General features: G+C 37.1%; 1 protein-coding gene across 5 annotated transcripts in view; it reads right to left on the bottom strand.

Moving 5' to 3' along the window:
• Positions 1 to 15,231, bottom strand: part of PLAG1 (PLAG1 zinc finger) — a 45,521-nt gene that overhangs the window by 29,484 nt on the left and 806 nt on the right. The window lies entirely within an intron of this gene.

Below are 15,231 nucleotides of genomic sequence, written 5' to 3'. Positions count from 1 at the left end.
CTGGATTTGGATCATGCAAACTGTGAAAAAAAATTAAGAAACAACTGTGGAGATGCAAACACTAAATATTTGATGATATTAAGGAATTTTTCTTTTGGGGTGTGATAACTGTATTATGACTATACCTTTAGAAAGTCTGTATTTTGTAAATACATAACCAAAATATACAAATGATATGAAATGATTTAGCGTGAAAAGTCTGCAGGAGAAGGGACTGGCATGGGTAGGGGGACAGATGAAACAAGACTGGCCACTGAGGGGGTAACTGTTGAAACTGGTTATGGATACATGAGAATTCATTCTATTATTCTCCCTACTTTTGGACATCTTTGAAATATTCTATAATAATTTTTTGCTAAAATCCTGAAAGGCAGCACTACTGTTAACCTACACAGTAAACCTACATGTGATATATTACAAACTCTGTGGTTGCTTAATAAAAATTGGTTGATAACAAAGTTAGAAATTATTTACATGTACTTTATGACACAACTTCTGTGAACTAAGAAATGAACATGACCATTTCTGAAACACTGACCTGGCCACAAAAGTCACAGGCCAATCAACTGATCTAATCTATTCTACTGAATATGCTATTCTACTGAAGCCAAGTAGTTACTTCTTCGGGTATGAGAAGATGTAAAAGTAACATAGTAACAAGCACCTTTAGTAGTCATGGCCTTTCAATTATATAAACTACGTTTTACAAATATTTTGGGAGCGGGTTTTTAACATTTAGGCTTTCAAGCAATCATTTAGCATACAATGACTGGGTAATTTTTACCTCTATCTAATAAGGGTGGAGAATAAATCAGTATAGCAAGATCAAAAAGAACCATGTCAGGCTGTGACACAGTGGATTACTGTGGCGCTCAGGGAGGCGACGGGCACACCACAGTGGACAGGCACCAGATCACGGCACAGATAGGCCAAGCACTAGGGGAAAGCATCTGCTGAACCTGGCCATGGAGAGAGTGAGTGTTTGAGTGAGAGAGAGAGAGAGTAGTGTGAGAGTGTGTGTGTGTGTGTGTGTGTGTGTGTGTGAGAGAGAGAGAGAGAGAGAGAGAGAGAGAGAGTGTGTGTGTGTGTGTGTGTGTGTGTGTGTGTGTGTGTAAGAGAGAGACGGCCCAAACTGGCAAGGTTATGAAAGGAGAGGAAGACATGAAGATCTACAGGAGAAAGGATGGCTGGGAGGAGGTGTGAGTCAAGCGAAGGCTTTGGACTATTTTGGCCCAGAGAATCTTGAACATTCCACTGGCTGAGGAAAAGGAGCCAATGGGGTGAACACATATTTGCACATTCGATGGGTCAGGAAAAGAGATGGCATCCAAGAAAAGAAGGGGATAGGGCGCAAATAAGGCTGGTGGTCAGGGAACAGATGCGGACAAGGCACATTTGATAGACTCGATTTTCTCAGCGAACTTAAGGCAGAGTTACCTAACGTCTACTACAGACAGATTCTAAATACTCTCTATTAGACTATTAGCTATTAATGGATTAGAATTACATAATGAACATAATTATTATATATTTCTGTTCTATTAAATATTATAGAATATAAATAAAAGGAAAATATTAATTACTTAGTAGGTTGGTATCAGTCTATTAATAGACTATTAGACACTTAAGAGATTCTACCTCTATGAGAGAACTATATCATGATTATTATAGCTAAAATTTCATAGACTGGATGGGGTTGTTTAAAAACCAAAAACCATACGAGCACTTATATGAACCAGGTTCTACGCTGAAAATTTTTCTCATGCATCGTCTAATAGTTACCTCACTTCTCTGAGCCTCATTTTCTTCCCCTGTGAATGGGAGATGAGCACCGTATCTACCTTATGGAGTTAGTTGTCAGGATTAAGGGGTCACTACATGGAAGTATGTGGACAGCAAGCACAGAGTAAGCCCTTCACAATGCCCAGTGACATTACTGTTCCAGAGAAGGTAACTTCCCAATTCACAGGGTCAGTAACAGTGCCCCACAGAAGCTAAGCAGCCTCGTTGGATCCCCAGGGCGAGAGCGGCACAAGGGTGAGAACATGCAGGGGACAGGTGGCCAGAGAGGCTGGCAGTGGGGTGGTAGTGGAGCCATGATGGAAGCACCAGCTTCAGGGTCTGGGGAGGCTGAAGGTAGCCTCAAGTCTGCCCTGACTGGGGAAAGCATGTGTAGGTACCCCTGTCTGAAGTGTTCCCAGCTCACCTCCAAGGAAGTAAGGGGTCCTGGAGCTCGGAGAGCCTGACCTTCTGGGGGCACAGGAGGTGTCAGTGGGAGAGGGCCAGCCCCTACCGAGCTCTAGGTAGGCGACAAGACAGGACCCACAACTCTCCTTTAACTACTATAGCTTAGGAGGCTCATGAAACTTTCCTAGCGCTTGCTGTGTGAAGGGAAGGGTGATATCAAGACAAACAAGACCTCGTCCCATGAGTGAGGGAGAAGACAGCCCCAACTACAAGTCGAAGCGGGCTGTGAGCTCAGGGATAGAGGACGGGCACTAAAACAGAAGGGGGACAGAAGGAGCACTGCGGCGGACCTGAAAGGATGCTGTCTGGCAAGAAGTGGGAAGAGGGAATCCCAAGCGGGAGGACATTCAGGAGCCAAGGGTGTGTGGGTTTGAGCATTAATTCCAGGTAACAACCTGTGGTGCCAGTGAACCAAAGAATTCTTAAATCTGTTCTTAATATGGTTACTGTGGGGCTCAGTGCCACCTGCCATTACTCTCCTTGACATTCATTCCCCTGGGACACCCTCTTGGACGACTCTCATCATGTAGCCTCTAAGTCCTGTCTCAGGCTTCCCCCAGCTTCTCTCCACCAGAGGTGCCCCTCCTCCAATCTGCCCTGAGAACAGAGTACTCCTTCCCAGACATGTACTGAGGCCCGGTTCTAGAGAGAGCGAGCGGGGGAGACCAGGAAGGTGGATATGCGCAGGATGGGAGCAGCGCCCCGAGCAGTGAATGGAGATGGCTGTGCAACCACAGATGTCACCCCAACCCAGAGACAGACAGGCTGCGGACATGCCTGAGACACACCCTGGGACACAACCAGCCACAGAGCTCCAAAGGAGCAGGGGAGGGAAGAGGTGAGGAAGGTGTGAGCAAGAAGGTCCCAGGGCTCTGTACCCTGAGGGAGGGCACGACTTCATGATGGCCTGGGCCCTCTGGTTAGTGAAAAGGGCAGTTACTGATGAGGATGAGGCCCGAGGTGGCAACCAGCCTCTAAAGGGCAACCCACGCTGTGCTCAGGAGTGCTAACCAGTCTGGGCTACACAAGATGCTCCAGCAGGGAGCTCTCTGGCTTCGTGCCCCACCGCGCTCCCTCTGCCTGCTTGGGCTCCTCCTCCGTCAGGATCTTCTGACTGGAAGTGTCCCCCAGGTTGTTCCTGGCTTGCTCCTCTATCTCTTTGATCAAGGAACACAAAGATTCCTTTATCAAAAGATCTACCCCGAATACTGTCTCTAAGGGTCTCTTCTCCCCAAGGCCCCTAAGACTCTTCATCCTTGTATTTCTATTTCCTTCATAACACCTGCCATGAGCTGAGAGAACTCTGTCTACTGTCTGTCTCCTTTGCTCAGTGAGGGTGAGTTCTGGCTTATTGTCCGGCACAGCACCTGACCCTGGCAGGCATTCTGAATAAGAGATGGGAGGAAAGGTATCCTGTACACAAATGTGCAGTTGTTTGTGTACACGGAAAAACAGATGCTGGGGCCCTGGAGACAGGTAAGGACGGAGGCTTTCTGAGCACAAAGCTACGAGGCAAAGAGACTGCAGGAGAGGCAGTGGTGCTCAGGGAAAGCATACACTGAGAAAGGAAAGGTGGTGGGGCCCTGGGAAATGCCAAAATGCTGGTCATCAGGGACAAATGGAAACACAGGTGCCGTCAAATGGAAGTGCAAAGGAGGTGTTGGAAGAGACAGAAGGGCCAGAAGACAGGAGAGGAGGGAGTCTTCAGAAATGTGCCAGATCCTGCGGAAAGGTCAAGTGGAAATAAACTGGAGAAGATGCCACCAAGTTTGGTGCCTGGGGCTATTGATAAATGTTCTCTTCAAACAGAAAATGGTGGGGCAGGATGCGTAAAGAGGAAGCGGAGACGAAGGCAACAGAGACTGGCACTGAACACTCTTTCAGGGAATCTGGCACCAATGGGAAGAAAGATACTTGAGGAAGGTTGGGGTGAAGGTAAAGGTCTTCTATGATATTCTGTTTTTGATAAGAGAAGATTTAAGCATACTTTGCAGGTGGAGAAGAAGAGATGGGCGATACCAGGATGGGAGAAGCAAGTGGACCAGATTAACCCGGTTGGCTCCAGGAACCCTGATAATGCATGCCTCTTGAGGCCATGGGGCCCAGTCTCCCCAACCAGACCAACTCTCCCTGAGGCTCAATCAAGTGCTGAGGATTAGTGATGAGAGGACCGAGCAAAGGAACTGAGCAGGGAGACACAACAAGAGTGGCTTAATGTCACTGAAGACCCAGCTCTGACTTTCAGTGGGTCTCTCTCAACAGCATGAAAACCCTTCAATGTGGTAATCAATACTGAGTATGTCCTAGCCCTAGTCTCTCTTTTTAGCCTCATCTACCATCGTGCTGCTCACTCCCGACTGACGCCCTACGCTCCAGCTACAGAAGAGGACCCAGCATGTGCCAGATGACAAGAACGGTTATCTTTCCCCTGTTCTTAGCTTTCCCCTCCTACTCCCTGCTTTACGACTGCCTTCCGCTGTGAATCAGATTCACTTAGTGGTATAAACTGCTCCTTCCTCTACGTCCACTTCCTTTAGGTCTCAACAATAGAAGTACTAAACTCACAATAGAAGTTCCAACTGAATGTAGAAAAGGCAGTTTCGTGACCATGGGCCTGAAAGAATGACAAGACCATTAATAAAATTACTGAAATCTGAATTGCTAATTTTAAGGATGTTGAGAGTTTAAGATGCCAATGGTCCATCCAGGTGGCTATGTTAAAGAGGCCCTTGAAAATGTACAGTAAGTCCTCACTTAATGTTGGTGACAGGTCCTGTGACTTTTAAGCGAAACTACATCTAAGGAAACCAATTTTACCATACACTGATTGATATAAACAAGTTAAGTTCCTACGGCAACTCATCAACCTGATAACAAAATTACAATGGAAGAAAAGGCGTTATTAGAGGACCTGCTGTATATCTAGAACTTGCTAATGAGAATGAGCCTGTTAAAATCTGGGTCATCTGCAGAGCAGAGGATTGCCGCTTCAAATCTGGATTATATTAACATTTCTGAACTCTATTCTCCAATGGGCTCAATTTATTCTAGATTTTGAATTGAGTTAATTTGCCTAATTCATCCTCCCCTGCTCAAAAAGCTACAGCATACAGGCTGCCAATCAAGGTTGTTCACAGTCAGGCCTTAGCATACCTTTATAGTCTTACCTTGCACTGCTCCTTAACAAACTATCCTCTCCAGTCAGACTGGTCTTCTTGGTGGCCATGAACATAAGCACGTTTCTGCCTCTGCTATTCATTTTATCTAAATGTCCTCTTTCTGCCTGGTCCTAATACTTTGTTCAAAGTCCACCTCAAGTTCCACTTCTCCCTCCCTTGAATACCTATAGATTTTTTGGTAAAATATTCATTTGGCATTTTAAAATATACTGTTTTGTGATTTCTTTCATAGATCAAAGCATCATACAAAAGGCATAAAAGAAAAAGTAGAAGGCAAATATAAATACTTAAGAGGGGCAGGAAGTTCTCTCCCCACTTCTGGCACCCATTTGAAATAATAGAAAAACTTCAAAAAGATAGTATGAGATGAGACTTAAAGGACAGGTACGAAGTGGATAGGTATGTGAGAAGAGAATCGCAGGGAGACTGGACAGAGTCACAGTTAAATGTAGGGTGTGTCTCTAAATCCCCTGGGCACATGAAGAGCCAAACAGAGATTTTGAACTTAACTTGCTATTCTGGAGTGATTGAGATGATACAATACACTGTATTAAATTATTTCACTTCTCTTAAGTGGTAAGATCTTTAGTGACATCGCTATCTCGGAAGCCTAACATCTAAAATTAAACAAGCGAAACTATTATCAATTGTCGTAATATAAAATTACACTGTTTATTCAACTAAAACCATGCAAAAATTCAAAAAGAGATGCTCATTATTTTGATATCGGATGGCTCTGTTAGGAATTTGTTTTACAGCAAAAATTGATAAAACTGTACCTATTTAAGATTATTAAATCCTGTAAAACAAAGTTTAAGTTTGTACCTCTAAAAAATCTCCTTTAACTTGATAAGTTTATAAAATTTCTCCTATTCCTTATGTATAGCTAAAAAAACAAGTAGACATACAGCGCATTCCAACGAGTGTCAACTCAGTGTCAACTTTATGGCTGAACATTTTTACAACAAATTGATTTTTAAAATAAATATACTAACTTCGGTATGGATACAATTTAGGTTTACCCTAGTAAATTAATGTTTAATAATTAGCTTCTATGATCTGTTAATTCTAAAGACTTACTTACAAAAAAGTAACAGAATTCCAAGGATCTGAAATCATTACTCCTGGCATACACATTATGCCTCCACTTTGTATCTCAGAAGACTGCTGTGCAAATTCAATGAGATAATATAGGTAAAAAGCAAAGAATGCTATCCAGCCAAAGTATTTTATGGCTTACGCACAGTATTAATACTCAAAATATTTTGGGTGATATAATTTGAAAGTCATGTTGGCTAATGATTCAGGGAGTAATTTAACCAATCAAGTTAAGTTTCTTTTTCTTTTAAACAGAAACAGTCTCTTTTTTTTGTGCTTATTTTTGGTTTTGCTTTTATAGAGAGAGTTTTTAACTAAAAGTTGGCTAAAATAAAAAATCTTGTAATATCGCTCATCTTTAAAGGACCAGAACCTCCATCTTCTCACATGATCAATTTCAAGCTCTATCTAAAATGTCAGTCATTTTCCACCTTATTTTAGTGAAGCGACAGATGAAACAGATAAAGGTATTTTGCCTTTAAAAATCCCCAAATTTCATTTGGAGCCGTGGAATACCATACTTCTGACCTGTGTAACTTTTAAAACTCTAGACTTAGTACAGCATTCGATACAGAAGCAGAGTACTACAAAATATCTTTTACATTTATTGTATATGTATGCTTATTTTCCAGAAGTGGTTTTGGACGTAATCGCTTGATAAAAAGCACAGAAATTAGTGCATTTGGTACTCAGGCACTGCCATACACAGGGTGGCAGCACTGAGAACAAAATACGTGCAAACATCAGAACACTTGGAATGGTCAATGCAGGCACACAAGTGTGCCTGAATCCTAAGACACACTTAGACACAAGGGTATTTTGGTTTTAATTAAGAAATTCCTTTTAATTCTGGCAGAAGTAGCACGCATCTCAGAAAAGCTCTTATATGTCAGTCTCCGAATGTGATCAATTGCACCTCTCCCAAAACCAATGCTCTCTTCCTCCTCTGGCACTGACTGGCAAAAGGTGAACTGAGTATGATTAAATTTAAGTACCACATCAGACCCAATGTTTAAGTTGAGCAATGAGGTCGCTAGTATATATTTAAAAATATAACCTGAGCTATGATTAAAGATGCTTCAAGATAACTTTTTTTAAAGAACATGATCTTGGGAATACAAATGCTCTTATTAAATAAAAGCAGTTAGAGTTTATAACTGTCTTAAGTAGGTTATAGTGTCTAAAAAGAAAGGCTTTTAAGGAAAACAGCTGTAACACTACTTTAAAAAAAACTGAAATATTCCTGAGTAATAAATGTTAATAATTGAAAATTTCAAATACAGTGGATATTCCACTGATATAGACAAAACAGTACTAACCCATTCATCAACATTTTTCTTTAAAAATAAAATAATTGAGGGTATTATGATATTTGAAGTAATTTTGCCCATATATCTGAAAAATGTTTTTTCATTAATTGTCAAAGGATGGACGTTCAAGAACATTTACAAACTGCCAGACTTTTATATGTATTCACTTTGTTTACAAAATTCTAGGCATACAAAAATAGCTTTCAATTAAAATTCCCTATGTTTCACAGCCCACGAAATTATTCGGTTAAATATTTAAAACTTTCATTCTATATCTAATTAAATCTATTACTTGACAGTTTACTTTCCTTCTGACTTGGGTAAATAATTATGATAATATATTTTACATGTAATATCGTTTAAAATGTGATGTATGTCAAATTATTGCTAATGAATATCTAATACCTTTTCCTTAAAAGTAAACTAAAGCAAATTATATTAAAAACTAAACCTGATACATGTACTTTAAACTAGGCATGGTTAAATCAGTTATTTGTTTGCATGACAGTAGCTCTGAGGATGCTCAAGTTTTGTGAAAAGCATAAAATATAACCAACTGCTGTCAGAGGTGTGCCCTATACTAATAAGCACTTTCCTCCTTTGAAATGTTTTAAGCTCTTCCAAATAGGAAGTACCAGAGCTGCTACCACCTCTCTTGGTCTGATTAAACTACCTATTCTATTTTACGTCTAATTCTATTTTAGTGCTAAAACTGTGTATTTGAATAGTGATTTTCCAATAAAATACTATTAATATTAGAAAAGAAACACAATCGAGATTGAAATTTTACTCAATTAAATTACCTCAGACAATAACAAAGTAGAAAAATCTGTGAAAAACATTTTCCCAGATTTATTTAGAAAATAATTTTAGAAATACAAGGAAAGCAAATTCATATTTGAGATGTAGCTTATGATCAGATATGCTGGTCATATTAGCATTTATTTTTAATGTTATAATAGATCTTATCCAAATATATAAAGTGACAACTCTCCTATAAACTGCAAATTTAGAACAAATTTAGTTTGAAAGGAAAAGACCTAATTTCTCTTCTTTGGTATGGGATAGTTAAAAAAAATATTTAGAAAGTGCAAAAAGTAGCTTAAGAAAGAGAATGTATTCATATACATGTAACGGTATTTTCATTCCATTGCCTAAAATTGATATAAATAAAACCTATCATTATAACCCTTTTAGGGTACGATGAAAGTGATGTGGTGGGCTCTATAAAATTCCAGCATTAGGACAATACAAGTTGTTGAGAAAGCCTAGCAGACTAAAATTCAACTGGTGCTATTTTCTCCTACACATATGAACTACCTTAAGCTTTCAGATTCAATTTCTTAAAATTCTCCTGAGCAAGAACAATTCAATCAACTTTTTACTATATCTTCAAGTGAACAAAGTTGACTTAAACATTTTCTAATGTTGTCTTTTGGCCAAAGGGGCTAAATTCCTCATTCTCCAATTGATTTCTAGTTAAACAGACTCTAAAAATAATATATCTCAAAAGTAAAGAGTCTAATGTCTAACTATTGATTAAAAAGATAGAATTAAAGATCAGATGGCAGCTCTTTAGTTGGAGCATTTAATCTGAGAATATTCCCATACTCTGAAACTAAAAGATAGGATTGCATAAATAATCAACATGCATATGAACAATTCCAATATTGGTTTGAGACAATAATTCAAATATTTAATAACTGAAAGTCTAAAATGAGTCTCTCACTCTCAAAAAAGAGTGCAAGACTCTGCGATGGCAGATCATTCACAATCTGTAGAGGATTTGATCTCACTTTAAGAAAAGATGCCTCCTCCACCCTCAAAATATTTCCTAATACTAAAGGAAACTTCTACTCCCTAATATAACAATATAATAGGTCTAGATTCTCCTTTAGAAAATCAACTGCTAATTAATAGGTGGGAAAGAAAATTCCTTTTATCATCGGCACACACCTAAAAACATTCCAGAAATTAAGAACTTTGTTGGTGAATGTTATCTTTATCTTGTGAAAAAAAATTTAAAACATTAAGTCTGTAAGAAATGACTTTAATATGCCCTTAAAAAATCCATAAGGTACACTGTCCTTAGACTGTGGTTTTAAAATTTATTTCATTAACTTAACAAAAAGTGTTTTAAACTTTCTGATGAAGAATGAAGAAAATAATTTCCAATAGCTTCTAAGATTTTTCAGAACACTTACATATTTAAAATAATCTTTAAAATCTTTTTTAAAAATAGCAGAAAATGATTTTTCCTTATTTAAAAATAAAGAATTCCAAATAAGTACTACGAATTATTCTTAGAATTTAATTTGGTTTAATTTAAATCTAAGAAGATATAGAAAAAAGCTTTGTGGGAATCAATTTTCAAAAGGTTATTATAAAATGAGCAATTTGTATTAAAACACTCTCTTAGAGGTCCCCAATTATCACTCTCATTTGGGGGGGGGTTGATTTATTATTTTTGCTTTGCAGTTAGTTCTTCTTTATTCACATAAATCAAAATTTAACTTTAACATTATTTTATTCCGAAATTCTCATCTACCTAGTTCTGTCCCATCAATTTTGTGCATTTTAGTTCATACTTATATTCTTATACACTTTCATTACCTAAAACTCTTACTTTTAAAAGGCACCAAAAAAGAACATTTTTGCTTTCTAACATCTTCACATTTCTAGATTTTGTTTTTAGAAATAGTTTTCTCTTAAAAAAGTGCAAGGAAATATTTCAAGCAAATTGCTTATCCTATTAACCTAGGACATAATTGCCCAAGTTCTCTCATTCTACACATACACATACATTTCTTAGGTAGTCATCTCAAATTCCCAACACACACTGTGGTTTAGTTTTAATACCGTGATCCTGCAGTAACTCTGTTTACAAGACATCCAGGGACTTTTAAATACTAACAATTTTCATGCAGCATCACACCACTTTACTTTTTAAACATGAGATATTATTTCTGTTTTATAAAAATGAGTTTTTGTTTTCTGATAAACATTAGGAACAAAGAGCAAAAACCTTTACACCTTAACAACGAACACAAAATCACAAAATCAGAAAACAAAAATACCAAAGCACCCTTGGTAGTTCCACATCACCATATCCTTTTCAATACCACCCTGGAAAGAGGAGGCAGGGACAGGTGTACACACTGAGTAGAATGCAAACCTCTGGGCAGGAGGCCAAGCGATTCAAAAGTAAAAATCAAATTATGCCTCTGTAATAATTTCTACTACATTTTCATTCATGTATATTCCTAATAACTTCGAATGTAATAACTATACACCAATATTTTTATAAAATATGATCTAAAAGTTTTCATTTAATTTCTCAAATTATATTTAAAAATTAAATTTGTTAATGAGCTATAAAAGTTGTTCTGTTATAAATGAAAAGTACTAACACAGCAGATGTCAGGTTAAGGCATTTCAAAAAAAAAATGAGGCAATGAAATAAATACAAAAAGTAAAACTTAGTCACCTCCTTTTCCATTTTATGATTAGTCTCATCATAAAATGGAAAAGACTTCCCATGCATGAATTCTAAAATCATAGTTAACTTTACAGTTCATCAATCTGATGTATCCTTCCCTCGCATTTAACTTATTTGTAAATACTTTTCCAAGGCTACCTAAACACTAATTGATTAAATATGCTGCCTGCATTAATTCCTCTTAAAATTAAAGAAATTAAAGGTCCACTTTTGTTTTGTTTTGTTTTTGTTTTTTTGCAGTATCTGATACATTTTCAAAGTACTCCATGTTTCAGAAAAGGTGTTTATCAGGTACTTAAAACATTTAAAAAATGGCTCAAGGGACAATTTATAGCCCTTTTACCTTTAACATATTCACTATCTTGGAGATTGTTGAACAGATTCAGTTGTTCTTTCCTTCTTTTGAAACTCTTCCCTTACTCAAATAACTAAAGAATCTAAGATGTTATCAACATAAAGAGAAGAAATTTATATTTATTTCTTACACATTTGGAAACACATCAAAAAGAACAAGTATTCCAGGCAATGTAAGTAAACTTAGTAAAATTTTTGAGTGTATGTGTGTTTTTCATATACCTTAATTTTCCAAAGAACAGTATTATAAATAAAAAAATATTAATATATTCCTAGAAAGAACCAACATTTTGATTACACAGCTCAAGAGGCAAATGATTATTGAAACAAAACTTCAGAGATAGTTATAGATATGTTTCAGTTATCTGGCTTTTCAAATCTCAAAGACAGACACATTACATTTAATTTAACAAATGACAATTTAATCCTGAGAAATAAAACTTCCAGAATACTAAACCAAAATGTACACAGTAAAAACCAGGATTCTGTTAAAAATGAAGGAAAAATCCCCAACCTTTGTGTAACATTAAAACACACAGGATCATTAAAAAATTTTAGCTATATTGATAAAAGCAAGTTCAGTCACTTATTAGCTATGTCTGCTTATTAAAATATTTTGGTTATAATAAATACATAGATATAAAATTTTATCAACATTAGCCCACATTTATAAATCATCTTCAATAGTACCTAAATTCCTTATAGAATTTCAAATAGGAAAAATAGGCATATAAATTTCAAGTAAGAATCTCAATCTATGAGGTTTCTGTAATTCTAACTGAAAAATTCTGAACATACCATATCCTTGGATTATTTCTGTAAACTGGTATAATTTAATTATAGGTTCAAAAAAAAGGATGGTCAATGGGCAATATTTCTAAGGCATTAAAAAAGCTCAATACAACCAATTCAAATTAGATATTGTGTTGTGCCTTATGTAAAGAAGACTCTAAGGAATCACAGATTTTATACTTGTGCACTAAGAATGCATGTTCTAATTCAGACAAGTAGCTGGTTCCGTCAAACCCAAACCCAAAGAAAGTTTTGTATCACCCTTTGTGAGAGAATAAATCCACAATACCAGCACCTTTGTTTAAATTGACAAGAATCATAACTTGAAGTGTCCAGACAACCTGATGAACTCAATGGTCTAAAATAACTGGAGGAAATACTCTTCCTTCACTTTTACAGAAATTGGATTTATTGGTATTAGTATCTGGTTTGTCAAAGTGGCAACTATTCAAGATCTAAAAGACTCATTTATTTTAAACACATAGCCTAATTCTGACTACTTATAGTCAATATAACTGTCTTAAACCAAAATGCAATGTAAATGTAAGATAAACTGCAAAGGTTTTATAGGTATTAATGGCATTCTGAAATCTCTGGACAGAAGACTATTTTGGGGAGGGAGGAAGTTCCTCTTCTCCACTAATAGTTTAAGCATTTCCAATCAATTTTGATTTAATAGTGGTTAATGGGATTAATTTTTGAGTTCTTATAAAGTTGTAATTGCTTCCAAAATCAGAAACCACAAGATGATGTACTCAAATGCTACACTGATATAAGGCTGTTATGGAGGTATTTACAGAGAAGTGCAGATAGGAGCTCAGTTGCGAACACAAGTTAACACACAATGGATTCCAAAATAATATTTTTTTCGTACAGTATGGCAAGAAAAAATACTCTGGATAAAGAGTCTAAAATTCCAGCTCTAATTTTAATCCATTTCTACAAATCATAAAAACAAAGGAAACAGGCATTTATTTCAGAAACTCCATATACCTGTGGAAAATGGAAAACAAGTAAATTTTATTCAAGATTAACTTTAATCTCAAGTAGAATACACCTAACAATTTACATATTTTAAATTTTGTGAATACTGTAAAAATCTAAACCATTAGAGGCAACAATAGTTTCTGATCAGTAAATATTTTGTTAAATAACAAATAAACTTAAAAGATGCAACTGATAGGTCTCAGGATTTCAAATCTTTTAATTTCAAAGGCGCAGAGTTATAGCACATGTATAGGATGGGCTTTAAAAATGGGTATACGTAAACTTTTCCATGGTGTTGGTGTATGTGCTTTTTTTTTCCTTAAAGAAATGCCTATTGCTTCCAGTGCTAAAGAATCTCCACCAATCTGTCTACAGTTTTCAACCAGAAGTCCTCATTGTACCTAAAGCCAAATTGAATATTAGGTATTTTACAGCTTTTTACAAAATGGCTGTAAAATCACATTATAGGCAAACACAGCTCTTTGATCTCACTGCAGAGAATTCATAACTGTTCAATAATGCTATACCATTACACCACACACCTTAAACTATTTCCATTTTTCCACAATTCCTTCCAAAATCAGCTTGCAAAGCAAAGCAAAGTAACATGAAAAGTTCCTGGGAGGGCTTGTTACACAAAAGAACAATTTGGAAACAAACTAATCTACACAATATCCATCTTCTGTTGAGCTTGTTTATCCCTCTTTTGCCTCCATCACTCTTAAAGGTGGATGCACTTGAGTAATGGAAAGAAAAGGCTCTTCCATCACCACACACCCTTCCAGCACTTCTGCTTTTGGTCCTCAGACAGTGATTCTGTGTAGGTGATGAAAATCATAAGAGAAGCTGTCCCTTTAAAATGCCCTGCTCTGTCCCATATCCCACGTGGAACCAACATCAGCAGCACTTTCCCATTAACTTCAATGTAATTCAAGAGGCATCATGCTTTTAAATACATAAAACCAGAAATCCTCAGCTTAACATTCTTTACTGAGGATGAACAGGTGAAGCAAACGTGTCAGGAAGGGAGAAGCGAAGCAATCCCCACCCCTCCCCAAGGTGCTCCAGTCTCGCACTCCAGTCTCGCACTCCAGTCTCTCAGTGCAACATCACCTCTCTACCCCTCCTCTGTAGAGCCTAGTTTAAAGAAAGGAGGGAGCCACTAACAAAACCTGAAGCATAAATGCGACGAAAATGCAATCTAAAGCCGGAAAGGTTTATTCTTCCAATCACACATATTAAGTCCATTAAGAAAAATGGCATCACTTTTTTTCCCACCAAACCCCCCCTAAAAAACCGCAAAGATCATTAAAAGAGAGTTATAAAATAGCAAATATAGTGTTTATCTTATCTCAGATCAGTCCACATTACCAATAAGTTTAGCAGTTTCTGCACTACCACCTCCCCCCTCCCTCCTCCTCCTCCTCTTGCATCGGATTTTCACGTTTTCTCATTGTCGGTTGAGTTATAAAGGGCTTTTGCCCTTCGAAAGTTTCAAAAAATAAATAAATATTAACTCCTTGGTCCCTGCAAAGTCAAAATGGACTTCAGGGGAAAGGCGGTTCATACTTTTACCTTTAGCGAAAAAAGGGGGAGCATCCCGGATTTTTAGGGATTTTTTGCGATTTTTTAAAAATTTTTATTTGGTTATATGCCTGAGTTCTCCCTCCATTTTGGTTGTTTATGATACTGACAACAAGCTGTCCCTGCTCTGTGCAGATCTCCTGCTTTCATTTAGCACCCCCTCCCCCTACCCCCCCCTCGC

Source organism: Pteropus medius, unplaced genomic scaffold (assembly GCF_902729225.1).
Source record: "Pteropus medius unplaced genomic scaffold, Ma_sr-lr_union100, whole genome shotgun sequence".
Taxonomy (NCBI): domain Eukaryota; kingdom Metazoa; phylum Chordata; class Mammalia; order Chiroptera; family Pteropodidae; genus Pteropus; species Pteropus medius.
Note: the sequence above shows the minus strand (reverse complement) of the source record. Positions and strands in the feature narration are given on the sequence as shown.